This window comes from Erpetoichthys calabaricus, chromosome 8, assembly GCF_900747795.2.
Source record: "Erpetoichthys calabaricus chromosome 8, fErpCal1.3, whole genome shotgun sequence".
Taxonomy (NCBI): domain Eukaryota; kingdom Metazoa; phylum Chordata; class Cladistia; order Polypteriformes; family Polypteridae; genus Erpetoichthys; species Erpetoichthys calabaricus.
This window is the reverse complement of record NC_041401.2, coordinates 141528130-141542672: the sequence shown is the minus strand read 5'-3', so window position 1 is coordinate 141542672 and position 14543 is coordinate 141528130.

The following is a 14543-nucleotide window of genomic DNA, read 5'->3' as shown; positions in this document are numbered from 1 at the left end:
TTAATTCATTACACACAGACTGATGTATTTCAAATGTTTTATTTCTTTTAATGTTGATGATTATAACTGACAACTAATGAAAGTCCCAAATTCAGTATCTCGGAAAATTAGAATATTGTGAAAAGGTTCAATATTGAAGACACCTGGTGCCACACTCTAATCAGCTAATTAACTCAAAACACCTGCAAAAGCCTTTAAATGGTCTCTCAGTCTAGTTCTGTAGGCTACACAATCATGGGGAAGACTGCTGACTTGACGGTTGTCCAAAAGACGACCATTGACACCTTGCACAAGGAGGGCAAGACACAAAGGTCATTGCTAAAGAGGCTGGCTGTTCACAGAGCTCTGTGTCCAAGCACATTAATAGAGAGGCGAAGGGAAGGACAAGATGTGGTAGAAAAAAGTGTACAAGCAATAGGGATAACCGCACCCTGGAGAGGATTGTGAAACAAAACCCATTCAAAAATGCGGGGGAGATTCACAAAGAGTGGACTGCAGCTGAAGTCAGTGCTTCAAGAACCACCACACACAGACGTATGCAAGACATGAGTTTCAGCTGTCGCATTCCTTGTGTCAAGCCACTCTTGAACAAGAGACAGCGTCAGAAGCGTCTCGCCTGGGCTAAAGACAAAAAGGACTGGACTGCTGCTGAGTGGTCCAAAGTTATGTTCTCTGATGAAATTAAATTTTGCATTTCCTTTGAAATCAAGGTCCCAGAGTCTGGAGGAAGAGAGGAGAGGCACAGAATCCACGTTGCGTGAGGTCCAGTGTAAAGTTTCCACAGTCAGTGATGGTTTGGGGTGCCATGTCATCTGCTGGTGTTGGTTCATTGTGTTTTCTGAGGTCCAAGGTCAACACAGCCGTCTACCAGGAAGTTTTAGAGCACTTCATGCTTCCTGCTGCTGACGAACTTTATGGAGATGCAGATTTCATTTTCCAACAGGACCTGGCACCTGCACACAGTGCCAAAGCTACCAGTACCTGGTTTAAGGACCATGGTATCCCTGTTCTTGATTGGCCAGCAAACTCGCCTGACCTTAACCCCATAGAAAATCAATGGGGTATTGTGAAGAGGAAGATGCAATACGCCAGACCCAACAATTCAGAAGAGCTGAAGGCCACTATCGGAGCATCATGGGCTCTCATAACACCTGAGCAGTGCCACAGACTGATCGACTCCATGCCACGCCGCATTGCTGCAGTAATCCAGGCCAAAGGAGCCCCAACTAAATATTGAGTGCTGTACATGCTCATACTTTTCATGTTCATACCTTTCAGTTGGCCAACATTTCTAAAAATCCTTTTTTTGCATTGGTCTTAATTGATATTCTAATTTTGCGTGATACTGAATTTGGGACTTTCATTAGTTTTCAGTTATAATCATCAACATTAAAATAAATAAACATTTGAAATACATCAGTCTGTGTGTAATGAATGAATCTAATATACAAGTTTCACTTTTTGAATGGAATTACTGAAATAAATCAACTTTGTCATGATATTCTAATTTTATGACCAGCACCTGTATATGGTGTTGTCACGTTGTTGCTTTGGTGGAGGGATATATATATATATTTGTTCATTTTATTTTGCATTTTTTCTTGTTATTGTTTCATTTACTATAATTAATCACCTATTTTTACATATCATCTGTTTTTGCGTGCTTGTTTAAACCGTCGATTGTGGGGAAAAATTTTCATTTGTTAGAGGTACGGCTTGTTATTTAGATTCAGCGCAGTAGTTTATCCAGGCCACAGGTCTTGGAAGTGTAGCTGCCGGCCGGGTAAGGGGTCGGCCGTTACAGTGAAGCCACGAAAGTCGAGCGCAATATAGCGAGGGATTACTGGTACACGACTTCAAGCCTTGGGGCAAGTCATATTTGCCAACCTCAGTCGCTGATCTTGCCATTGGACCATATCAATTTAAACAACTGCCCATGTCTACTTTACTGACAGAATGGCGACCTTCCAGCACAGTTGTGCTCTCCCCTTTATGTGACAGTCTGATGGGGTCTGTGCTGTGCTAAGGGTTAGCAGATACAGCGAGTTCAGCCACAGCTTCGGCCTTTCTTTTTTTTTTCTTCCTTTTTTCCATTCTGTCATGGCTTGTAAAACATGAGACATCAGATAGGCGAGTTCCTCTTCAATTTGTGTGGTCTAAAACTCTTCATAGCTTCATTCTAGGCACTTCTGGATGAGCATTCGTTGGTTGTCAGCTCTCAAGCACACCGTGCCCACTTCTACAACTAAAGACAGAACGAGAAAAGATGCGTAATGCGACATGTGCTTAACTTGCACATACTACTGGCATTGCAGCACAGGACTAGAAGAACAGACGTGCTGCTGTATCGGGCAACACTGCCGCCATTCTGGTTTCTGTCTTCTTCAGGTACTCTGGATGCCCCAAACACACTGAAAGGGACTGTGTGGTTTATATCAGTGTCCCCCAGTGACAGATCAGATTTTAGGCTTGAAAGAGAAGACGATTTTTCATAATTACTGAAGTAATCAGGCCTGATTTTGTAACTACAAGTTAACAAAGTAAATGAACTGAAATTCATCTTAAAAAGGAATGTCTAAATAAAATGATTTGTTTAGGCATTATAAGCTTACAGGAGACGCTGAAGTGGCAAATGAAAATTCTGAATAAAATACAATTCATAAACAATTGTCAACAAAAGCATCCTCGGAGATTCCTTCTGTGGAAGGCGCTTTCACTTCTGAAAAAATGACATGGCCTGACGTAACTCGGTTTCATTCAGTTTACCAGAGGATACGGTGAAAGCCATCGGCCTGTAGTGTGATGTAACACAGGGCATAACTCAACAGTAGAGCAATGACAGGTAACTGATTAAAAAATAAAAGGCATAAATGCACAGAACAAGAAAGAATAAAGCTAGCGGAACTGTTTGATGTAAGCACCTAAACAGCAGTTTGCATTCAACATCTAGACATTTGGAATTATTTCCAGTAAAGGAGGCTTCAAAAGCTTCAGTATGGCTTTCAATTTGCTCCATAAATAGAATTAGCACTGCATTTTTATTTGCTGAGGTGCATCTGATCAAATGGGGGCTGAATTTGTATGTTGTATTCCACACCTACAACAGGTAGATAGATACATAGGTACTGTAGATAGATAGATAGATAGATACTTTATTAATCCCAAGGGGAAATTCACATACTCCAGCAGCGGCATACTGATAAAAAACAATATTAAATTAAAGAGTGATAAAAGGTAAAAGATGGTAAAAGATAAAAGTGATGAAAATGATTAAAGGTGGCATCTACTGTAAGAAATAAACACAGCAAATTCAGATCTTCTCCCTGGTTCTGCAGAAGCAGCTACATGACAAGCCACTCCAGTTTTCTAACTGCCACACATGGCTCTGCTGTTAGGCCTTCGGTTATGTTCTAGCTTGGCAGGCAAAATGAAAACGGCAGCTCAGGTTTCAGCTTATGGCTGGACGATGACCACAGGCCCTGTGCAAGAACAGGACACGCGGGCTATTCTTAGAGCTCTGCAGTATTCACTTTCAATGAGAATATTAGTCCAAGTTAAAGGGTCTTATCTCACCATGCCATTGGGTCTTAGTTATGTCGGCAGCAGGGTGGTGTGGCACCCTGGAGTCTGGGTTTCTGTGTGGAGTTTGCAAGTTTTTCCACATTCAAAACAGCCTGGTATGAATGGCTGTGTGCGTGTATGAGGGTTTTCTCCTTGCATCCCGTGCTCGGTGACGCAGAAGACACCCCATGGCCTCCAGACCCATAGGGCCCCCTCATCAAACTGCCACAGAGCCAAAACAAAAAAAAAATATTATGCAATTTAAGGTAAAAAAAAAAAAAAATTACTGGCAACAGATGGGTGGGTGCAGTAATATTTAAAATTGGCAAAAGTTAGAAAGCATGATAAGAAAAGGGTAATAGCGGAGCGTTGCTCAAACAAAGCTGTTGGCACAGGCCTTTGACAGACTATACCTACTATGATTTAAGCACAGACATCATCCTGTACATGAAACCATTGAGTGTTATAACCGCAGATTACTGTATGTCAGGTGGACAAGAGACTTCATGGCCTGGTTCTCTTTGCCCAACTCTTCCCATTGTAGATGACCATGAGCTTAGTAATAAAGATGTGCAGAACCGCAGCCCCAGTAGAAGTAAAAATATGCACTATTTGAATAGAAATAAGTAAATAAGAACATTGGATTCTCAACATTTTTCATGAGCTAACACTATAGCAGTTGTTCTCCATAACAGATTGAATGTGAGATCATAGAAAGAGTTTGTTTGAATAGTTACTGACTTCAGCAGAGACAGCAAAAGTCTGAACACAGCAGAACACCCATGTCGTACTGTTCTTGGGGACCAAAAAAAAAAATATTCAGGAAATGTTCCAGGATTTCTCAGAATCCCAATAGTAAAGGCCATTCACTGTGTTTATGTTGTTTTTGCTGATCATTCAGCTCCGATTAATCAAGATTTTGTGTTGTCTGACGTGAACCTACAAGTGTAATGCACTACTTTTCCTGTAATTCATAAAAGCTTTGCCATGAATACTCTACTGAGTGCATAAATACGACCCATTTCACCTCGACTGTACTGAGTGAGTGGCCGAGGAGGGGGTGACTGCTGGATTGTGGCCGGGACTCGCTAGCCCCTCAGCTATTGTCAGGGTGTCATCAGCACTGGCCGTGTGCAAATGCTCTACTGCTTCGTTCACTTAGGATTTTAGTGTCTATGTGATGATGAGGACTGCAAAGAAAATCAACGCAAGATTTTTCATGCAATCCATCGAAGTGGCACTTTGGTAAACTGAACAGCAGGAAGACCGGATGATATTTTGGTGCTGAGGTGACTGTGGAACATTGAAACAAAGAAGCAAGAACATTACATTCACTAAAAGGAGGCTTAAAAGTGATACTGCACCATATAAATTGGAAAATTATTTACAGTATATCCATAATTTTTAATCCATAATGGCTGCAGCCATCTGTTTTATCTGCGTTTTCAGTTTTCCAAGGTAGCATTGGTCTACATTACCTTGGATAGTTGGGGTACTACTGTATTTTCACTTCAGCTTTTTTTAATGATTAATAAATGAAATGTCCTGATTTGCTCTAATTCATTTGTGTAATTATTGCATGTAGTTGATGGTAAGAGTGCTGTTGTTAAAACGCCGCTCACAGTCTTGCGTTTGCTATGTTGCCAGTATAGAATAAGTGGATGACTGATGAGGGACAGTGTGTGTCCTGTAGTTAACTTGAATTCTCATCCTAAAGACAGTTTTGGCAGGTTTAGGGGAGCCTGCATTTGAATAAATGGGTTCTAAAAAAGAATGAAAAATGGAGTGAAAGTGTGTGCCTGAGGCCAAGACAGGGTAAAGCCTGTGGAGTGGGGTAGGAGGAACAAAACAGATAGTTAAACATGGCAAATAAACATGAATTTAAATGGTTAATCCCACCAGTGCGACATACAGCTTAGCTGGGTCTTGTATAAACTTCCATCCATCCATCCATCTTCAAACCCATTTGTCATAAGCAGGGAAACATTGAAGCAGGGAAGCCGGAGTCCATCCCAGAAAGCATCGGGTGCAAAGGAAGAACAACACCCCAGTCCATTGTAGGGCAAACAAACACACAGACACACACACACAGACAAACACAGACACACAGACAAACACACACACGCACACACCCACAGACACACGCACACACCCACAGACACACAGACAAACACACGTACACACACGCAAACACACGCACACACCCACAGACACACACAGACAAACACAAACACACCCACAGACACACACGCACACACAGACAAACACACACACACACACACACACACACACACAAACACACGCACACACCCACACACACACACAAACACACGCACACACCCACAGACACACACATGCTCACTAAGGCCAATTCACCTAAACTGCATATCTTTGGACTGGGAAAACAGAACATTATATCGACTTCACACATTTCATTAATAATAATATTCCAAATACTTTTACTTTTTCTGTAGAACAGAAAAGAATAATTTTAATTAATTTATTTGTTTTAATCCAGTCATATGTTTCCCTTTCTTTCTGAATGTGCTGTAGTGGTGCTGTGAATGAACAACATTCTCAGATCTACATAACCTAAATCACTTGGTGAAAAAGACAAAACAGTCCATCACAGCTCATGTCAAGGGTAACTTGGACGTCCAAATATAATTCAGGTCAGTGTAAAACCACATTGTACACTTACTACAAAGGCATGGCTGCATAGGGTTAGGGAGCAGGTGCGCAACTGGCCTGTCAAAAAAACAAAAACAAAACAAAACTCATTAGTTGTAACATCAAATAATAGGCTGACAGATCGTTTTGTGTCATTTACTAGTCACTGCTTTCTGTTTTTATTTGTATTTTCTACATCATCTCAGCTTTTTCTGAGTTAAAGGTGGGGTTGTAAAAGAAGAGGAGGAAATAATCGCAGCCAACCCTGACAGTGTGGTAAGAGTGTAGGATCTTTGTGAATTTCCCCTTGGGATTAATAAAGTATCAGTCTATCTGGGGCACTCTGTTATGGTCTACATTATAAAGAGTGTAAAGGGGAGAATAGGGTAACTCTAGGACCCTACCTCAGCAAAACAGGCATAAAGGAAGCAAACCTACAGAAAACACCGGAGAACATGCCAATTCCATAAAGACAATGTCCCACTGCCACGTCATCAAGGCTCAGTGAAGCTGGGGTGCTACACAAGACACTTCTCACAGTACCGTATTCAATCATCCCTGACTAGCTGGATCATTTTAATCATATGCACTGGTGTCAGAAACGTGTTAATCATTAACTATGTGTTTTTGTTTGCATGGCTGCCACCATTTAGTGTGTCCAGTTGCTATGATGCTACATGGATACTTATATATGTTCATTGGGACATATGATATCATGGAAACAAAAACATTTTTACACTGAAAAGTAGCTGAAAGTGTTTTACAATTACATCAAAAGTGTTACAAGAAACGAGGACAACAAAAGAACAAATATAAAATATTATCTGTGACTGCACAAAACGACACAGTAAATTCCGAGTATAATAATCAAATGCTATGGCCAGCAGACCAGGTAGGTAGGTGCCATAAACACTCCAGGAGTACCAACAGCCAAAAGGCCCCCCGGGCCCCTTTAAGCATCCTTAGCTAACATAAAGAGGTCATGAGGAGAGTCGTGTTGCATAGCAAGTGCAATGTCCTTTGATCAGATGGCAGTGGGACATCACGCCACCCCTGCATACCAGAAAAAGAACACACATAAAAGTGTGATTATAAAGGCTATTAAATAACTGATTTTACGGTAAGAGCCACTTGCCTTAAAATTACCTGACCAGGGGTGGGAAATGTCGGTCCTGGAGAGCTGCAGTGCCTGCAGGTTTTTGTTCCAACTCAGTTTCTTAATAAGAAGTCAATTATTGCTGATGAAGAAACATTTACTGCTCAAGTGACATTTTAATGCTTCATTTTAGTGTTCTCACTTGTTAAGGTTCCCTACCCGTAATTACTTATTTCAACGTTAAACCGCTCATTCAATGCTTTAATGGCTCCTTATTAGCAATCTATATATATAATTCTCTAACCCGCCGCCAGAGCGGGCAAGACACCTATGAAAGCACGCAGGAAGGAGCCACACCCACCAACTCTAAGACCATTGGACACGACAAAAACTCGCAGAGCCACGCCCACCAACTTGGACACGACGCCTCAGAAAACACACCGTCAAGAACCTGATGGTCACTCTGTCAGAGCTCCAGAGGTCCTCTGTGGAGAGAGGAGAACCTTCCAGAAGGACAACCATCTCTGCAGCAATCCACCAATCAGGCCTGTATGGTAGAGTGGGCAGACGGAAGCCACTCCTTATTAAAAGGCACATGGCAGCCCACCTGGAGTTTGCCAAAAGGCACCTGAAGGACTCTCAGACCATGAGAAAGAAAATTCTCTGGTCTGATGAGACAAAGAACTCTTTGGTGTGAATGCCAGGCGTCATGTTTGGAGGAAACCTGGCACCATCCCTACAGTGAAGCATGGTGGTGGCAGCATCATGCTGTGGGGATGTTTTTTAGCGGCAGGGACTGGGAGACTAGTCAGGATAAAGGGAAAGATGACTGCAGCAATGTACAGAGACATCCTGGATGAAAACCTGCTCCAGAGCGCTCTTGACCTCAGACTGGGGCGACGGTTCATCTTTCAGCAGGACAACGACCCTAAGCACACAGCCAAGATATCAAAGGAGTGGCTTCAGGACAACTCTGTGAATGTCCTTGAGTGGCCCAGCCAGAGCCCAGACTTGAATCCGATTGAACATCTCTGGAGAGATCTTAAAATGGCTGTGCACCGACGCTTCCCATCCAACCTGATGGAGCTTCAGAAGTGCTGCAAAGAGGAATGGGCGAAACTGGCCAAGGATAGGTGTGCCAAGCTTGTGGCATCATATTCAAAAAGACTTGAGGCTGTAACTGCTGCCAAAGTTGCATCAACAAAGTATTGAGCAAAGGCTGTGAATACTTACAGTATGTACATGGGATTTCTCAGTTTTTTTATTTTTAATAAATTTGTAAAAACCTCAAGTAAACTTTTTTCACGTTGTCATTATGGGGTGTTGTGTGTAGAATTCTGAGGAAAAAATGAATTTAATCCATTTTGGAATAAGGCTGTAACATAACAAAATGTGGAAAAAGTGATGCGCTGTGAATACTTTCCGGAGGCACTGTAAGAACCTAACATTACAGACTAACAAGCCATAAAATTAAATAAGGTCTGAGATTGGCAAGGATTGGTTTCTAATTAAGCAATTGGGTTGGAATGAAAACCTGCAGCCACTGCCACTCTCCAGGACCGACACTGCCCACCCCTGGCCTAGACTGTAAGGGGTAAAAAAATAAATAAATAAAAAGAGATTAAGAAAAGTGGTTGAGTATTTAGTTGTTTTTAGAAAAGTTCAACTGTACTGGCCTGGCTTGTAATGCTAAAGTTATCCAGATTTTTGGTGCCACTTTGCCAGTTGTTTTATGCTTTACTGCTGGAGTACTGAGCAAGCTGGTGTTAAGACGACCAAAGATACATAATTAGGAATGCTGGGAGAAGGAAAACATGAGAAGGTGCTACATTGTTGAGAGCCCTACAGTATATACAATTTCAAGTACAGTCATGTCTTGCGATTCGCAGGGGTTAGGGTCACAGGACCCCCGTGAATGCAAAAATCCATGAGTAAATTTTAGGCCCATGATTATTTCATATTCTAAATTTATTGTACTAAATAAGATACAATTAAGTTTCCAGAAACAAGAGATTGAAAGAATCACTGCGCAGTCAAATACATGTGAAAAGACTTGTGGTGCTGACCCCCAGACGCAGTGCATAGTTCAGCAGTTCTTAAACTCATTGAACTAAATTTGGGTGTTTTTATGGTAGTAAATGACAAAAATGATTAATATTATAGATAGAAAAAGTATCCAGCAAAACACTAAGCACAAAACACTAAACACTCATGCAGATGAAGATGGTGTAGTTATGAAATGAAATGCCCTGTGAACAGCCTGCTGAAAATTATGTAAAGCTTTGCCCTGCCATGATGCCAATGTATATGAAGATTTCAGGAAGTCTGGAGCACCTCCCATAGAAACACATTTTCCAACCCAGATGAAATCACACTAATAATCGGGCACAGGACAAGAACATAAACCCAGAGAAAGCTGTAATCTGATGGGTGCAATTGTAACAGTTAAAACATTAACACAAAAAGATAGCGATGATAGTGATCCTGCCAGTTTGTTTGTTATGGCTCACTTTTAAACCTAGTGCCACCATTTTTCACACAGCAGCCCTGGCAGGAACCTCTGAAGCTGCCCAATGGACACAGTACTCCCAGGGTTGCTGGTATTTACAGTATTAAAAAGTTTGGGAACCCCTCTCAGCCTGCATAATAATTGACTCTCCTTTCAACAAAAAAGATAACGGTGGTATGTCTTTCATTTCCTAGGAACATCTGAGTACTGGGGTGTTTTCCCGAACAAAGAGTTTTAGTGAAGCAGTATTTAGTTGTATGAAATTAAATCAAATGTGAAAAACTGGCTGTGCAAAAATGTGGGTCCCCTTGTAATTGTGCTGATTTGAATGCATGTAACTGCTCAATACTGATTACTTACAACACCAAATTGGTTTGTTTAGTTTGTTAAGCCTTGAACTTCATAGACAGGTGTGTCCAATCATGAGAAAAGGTATTTAAGGTGGTCAGTTGCAAGTTGTGCTTCCCTTTGACTCTCCTCTGAAGAGTGACAGCATGGGATCCTCAAAGGAACTCACAAAAGATCTGAAAACAAAGATTGTTCAGTATCATGGTTTACGGGAAGGCTACATAAAGCTCTCTCAGGAGGTTTAAACTGTCAGTTTCAACTGTAAGGAATGTAATCAGGAAATGGAAGGCCACAGACACAGTTACTGTTAAACCCGGCAGGTCTGGCAGGCCAAGAAAAATACAGGAGTGGCATATGTGCAGGATTGTGAGAATGGTTACAGACAACCCAGATGCAGATGGTGTATCTGTACATCATTCTGCAATTCAGCGCAATTTGCACAAAGAACATCTGTATGGCAGGGTGATGAGAAAGAAGCCCTTTCTGCACTCACGCCACAAACAGAGTCGCTTGTTGTATGCAAATGCTCATTTAGACAAGCCAGATTCATTTTGGAACAAAGTGCTTTGGACTGATGAGACAAAAATGGAGTTATTTGGTCATTACAAAAAGCGCTTTGAATAGCGTAAGAACAACACCGCATTCCAAAAAAACACCTGCTACCTACTGTCAAATTTGGTGGAGGTTCCATCATGCTGTGGGGCTGTGTGGCTAGTTCAGGGACTGGGGCCCTTGTTAATGTCGAGGGTCGGATGAATTCAACCCAATATCAACTAATTCTTCAGGATAATGTTCAAGCATCAGTCACAAAGTCGAAGTTACGCAGGGGTTGGATATTCCAACAAGACAATGACCCAAAACACAGTTCGAAATCTACAAAGGCATTCATGCAGAGGAAGAAGTACAATGTTCTGGAATAGCCGTCACAGTCCCCTGACTTGAATATCATCGAAAATCTATGGGATAATTTGAAGCAGGCTGTCCATGCTCGGCAGCCATCAAATTTAACTGAACTGGAGAGATTTTATATGGAAGAATGGTCAAAAATACCTCCATCCAGAATCCAGACACTCATCAAAGGCTATAGGAGGCGTCTAGAGGCTGTTATATTTTCAAAAGGAGGGTCAACTAAGTATTGATGTAATATCTCTGTTATGGTGCCCAAATTTATGTACCTAATTTTGTTATGATGCATATTGCATATTTTCTGTTAATCCAATAAACTTAACATCACTGCTGAAATACTACTGTTTCCATGAGGCATGTCATGTCATTTCCAAGAGGAAGTTGCTACCTTGAAAGCTCAGCCAATGATAAACAAAAATCCAAAGAATTAAGAGGGGTTACCAAACTTTTTCATATAACTGTAAGTTAAAGCGGCTACAGCATCATCTGCATTTTTTCCACAAAGTGTCGCAAAACTCACAAAATCATTTATATGTAATTACTGTATATACTCGTGGATAAGTCGGGACTTGATTTTACCATATAATTTCCATTTTTTTATAATGTTGGTTGTATAAGTTGAATGTGGAAAACTCACACTATTGGTCCAAGAGATTATGATATGTTAATGCCCACCTGACAGAGTAACCATGGAGCACACTGCCTTTTTTTTTCTATGTGGGTGCAGCAATGCACTGTATCAGCGTGTGCTCCTAACCTCCCTCTCTTTCTCTCTATTGTGCCTACGTGATCACATGGTAATACCCAAACTATTCCAAAGCAACATTTTCATGGATTTGTGTTTTTTGTATGTCACACCCTCATACACCTTTATTGTAAGAGCATCCCTTATCCACGATGCAGTGTTCAATCAGAAGAAAATATGAAGCTGGTTTTAAATTAAACGTTGTTGAAGTAGCAAAAGAAATTGGTAACTGCACTGCTGCAACAAAATTCGATGCGACTGAGAAACTGATGTGACATTGGAGAAGGCAAGAAGATGTAAAAAAAATTAAGTGTTGCATTTTTGAATGGGCGTATAAGTTGGGGTCTGATTTTATGATCGATTTTTCAGTTTCAAGACCCGACTTATACGTGAGTATATACGGTATTGATGATAAATCCAATGAACAAGCAGATCCACAAATCGTAAACCTGTGAATCACAAGGGCCGACCTGCATTTGAAAATCAATCCTAAAGGACACAGGCAGCCAATGATAACAAGACAGATATAATGTGTTCAGGTTTTCCTTTCTTAGTTTAGGACTCTGGCTGCTACTTTTTGAATAAATTGCAGTAGAGATACAGCTTTTTTAGAGGATTCTGACAGAAAAGCACTTTAGTAATCTAGACAGCTAAATTCAAATGTGTGTATTAATGTTTAAGCATCTTATAATGATATAATAGATGAAACTCTTGCTACGTTTCTTACCACTAGAATTTCCAGACCCTACGAAAAAACTTGGAAATCCGGTCCACCTTAAATCCCTTCGCACCTCTCCGTCAGCCTCTTTTTGTCTTGTAAATGTGTCGATAAGCTTAAGCAGCAAGCAGCCTGCTATACCATCAACCCCCCCCAACCCCCCCCCCCCCCCCCCGCCTCATGAACAGGCAAGAAGTTCTCCCAGTTCCTGCTTTGATTGATTATCTCGGAGTGTGCTACCTAGAGTTGTAAGGGGAAATAATCTGATGTATGTTTTATGTCTCCAACAATCTATGTAAACACATCGTTAAAACAGAAACGTTTTTCATGTTTTAGTAATAAATGGCAAAATGTACACATGAACTGTATAATGTGTGAAGGCTGATGGCCAAATATCAAATAAACCCTTTCAGAAAAGGTACAAGTAGAATACCACAGCTTCCGTGGTGCAGTGGTTAGAACTGCTGACTTATAATTCGGAGGTCGTAAGTTCGAAACCAGCTCCCCGGCAAATTTACCATTTTGAGTAGTGAGCTGCTCTTATTTTTAATATTATACAATAAAAACATACATTTGATTTGTGTCTGTAACAGCCAGTGTAAGTTTATAGCACTTGTAAAAGTTAGTGTTTTTTTTTCACTTTTATTCTAACAGTCACAATCACGATACATACTACCGCCCCCCAGGAATAACTGTAGAAAAATGAAACTGGAAATTCTCTGATCTGGAGGGATAAAAGCTGACACACAAACGCTGGTGAATCTGCCTTCTTCGTATCTCACTGTCACTTGATTTTTTTTTTTATTCAGTTTTATTGAGTGTTCCTGCTCACACTGAATTAGTATGCACCTTATGGTCCAAGATGTCAAAGCCGCACTGACAAAAAAACAGAGACATAGGTATATACAGTATGATATTTGGAGTTATTCATTCTATGACCTGTATAGTACATTTTGGAAAACAGTGTGGCACTGATGCAACATTATTCATATTATTCATATTCATTCGCATGCCTTCTTGCAGCTGTAATCAGTGATTGTGTTTTTTTTTTCCCCAATCTTGCCAGACCCCACATGTTGCTGTATGGTGCTGTTTCTTTTGTACTCAAGGACATGCAGAGGAAAGAATAGTACAGAGAGGTCAGTTCTGTGCAATATGCAATCATCACATTCAAATGTTAACAGTTCCCACACACCCAAGGACCGTCCTTTCTACGTTTACGACATGTGTACCTGTTGCAATGTACACACCATAATTGGTATGGTTCCTTAGGATCAAATGCAGGTGGCATATATTGTGAAAGTACAGGAATGCAATTAAAAATGATATTGCAATCAATGTCTAGAGATGTCACCCAGGCATCACCTCTCTAATTCAATCCCGTTTTAGGATCAGGCGGTGTCTTTACAGTATTAGGCAAAGATGCCCTCTTACGTATTCAGGGTAACTGCAGAGTTAGAGAACTTGAAAAGTTTTTGAACTCACGCTGATCCCACCTCTGATATCTGGGGAGTGTTTTGCATGATTGAGGAGCCCGAATGGAACAGCTCTAAATCCGTCACCTGAAAAAAGGACATCACGATTAGAGAGCACTCACGTTTTAGCAGAATGGTCCTCTCCAGGAATCTCAAACAGTGTGTTGCACTTCTGCTCCTAGACAGAACTCTACTGGATCTGATTGTCACTGTTCACATGAAAACAATCATTACATACGGAAAGTAATAAAACAGATTCAAAGTTATGAAAACAATGTAAGAGGATGTAAAGTGCAACAAGATGCCTTTTACATGTACCTCATGACAATATACAATAGTACATGTGGATTGGATTTTATTGAAATCAGAAACGATGCAGATAAGTTTAAAGATGTCTTCCAAAGAACTACATTTCAGAAGAGCGCAGGTTAGATTCCTGGGTAATTCTAAATGTGTGACAGAGCCTTGACCAGAGATAGTTTTTGCCTTAGGGCCAAAGTTGCTGGTATAGACTC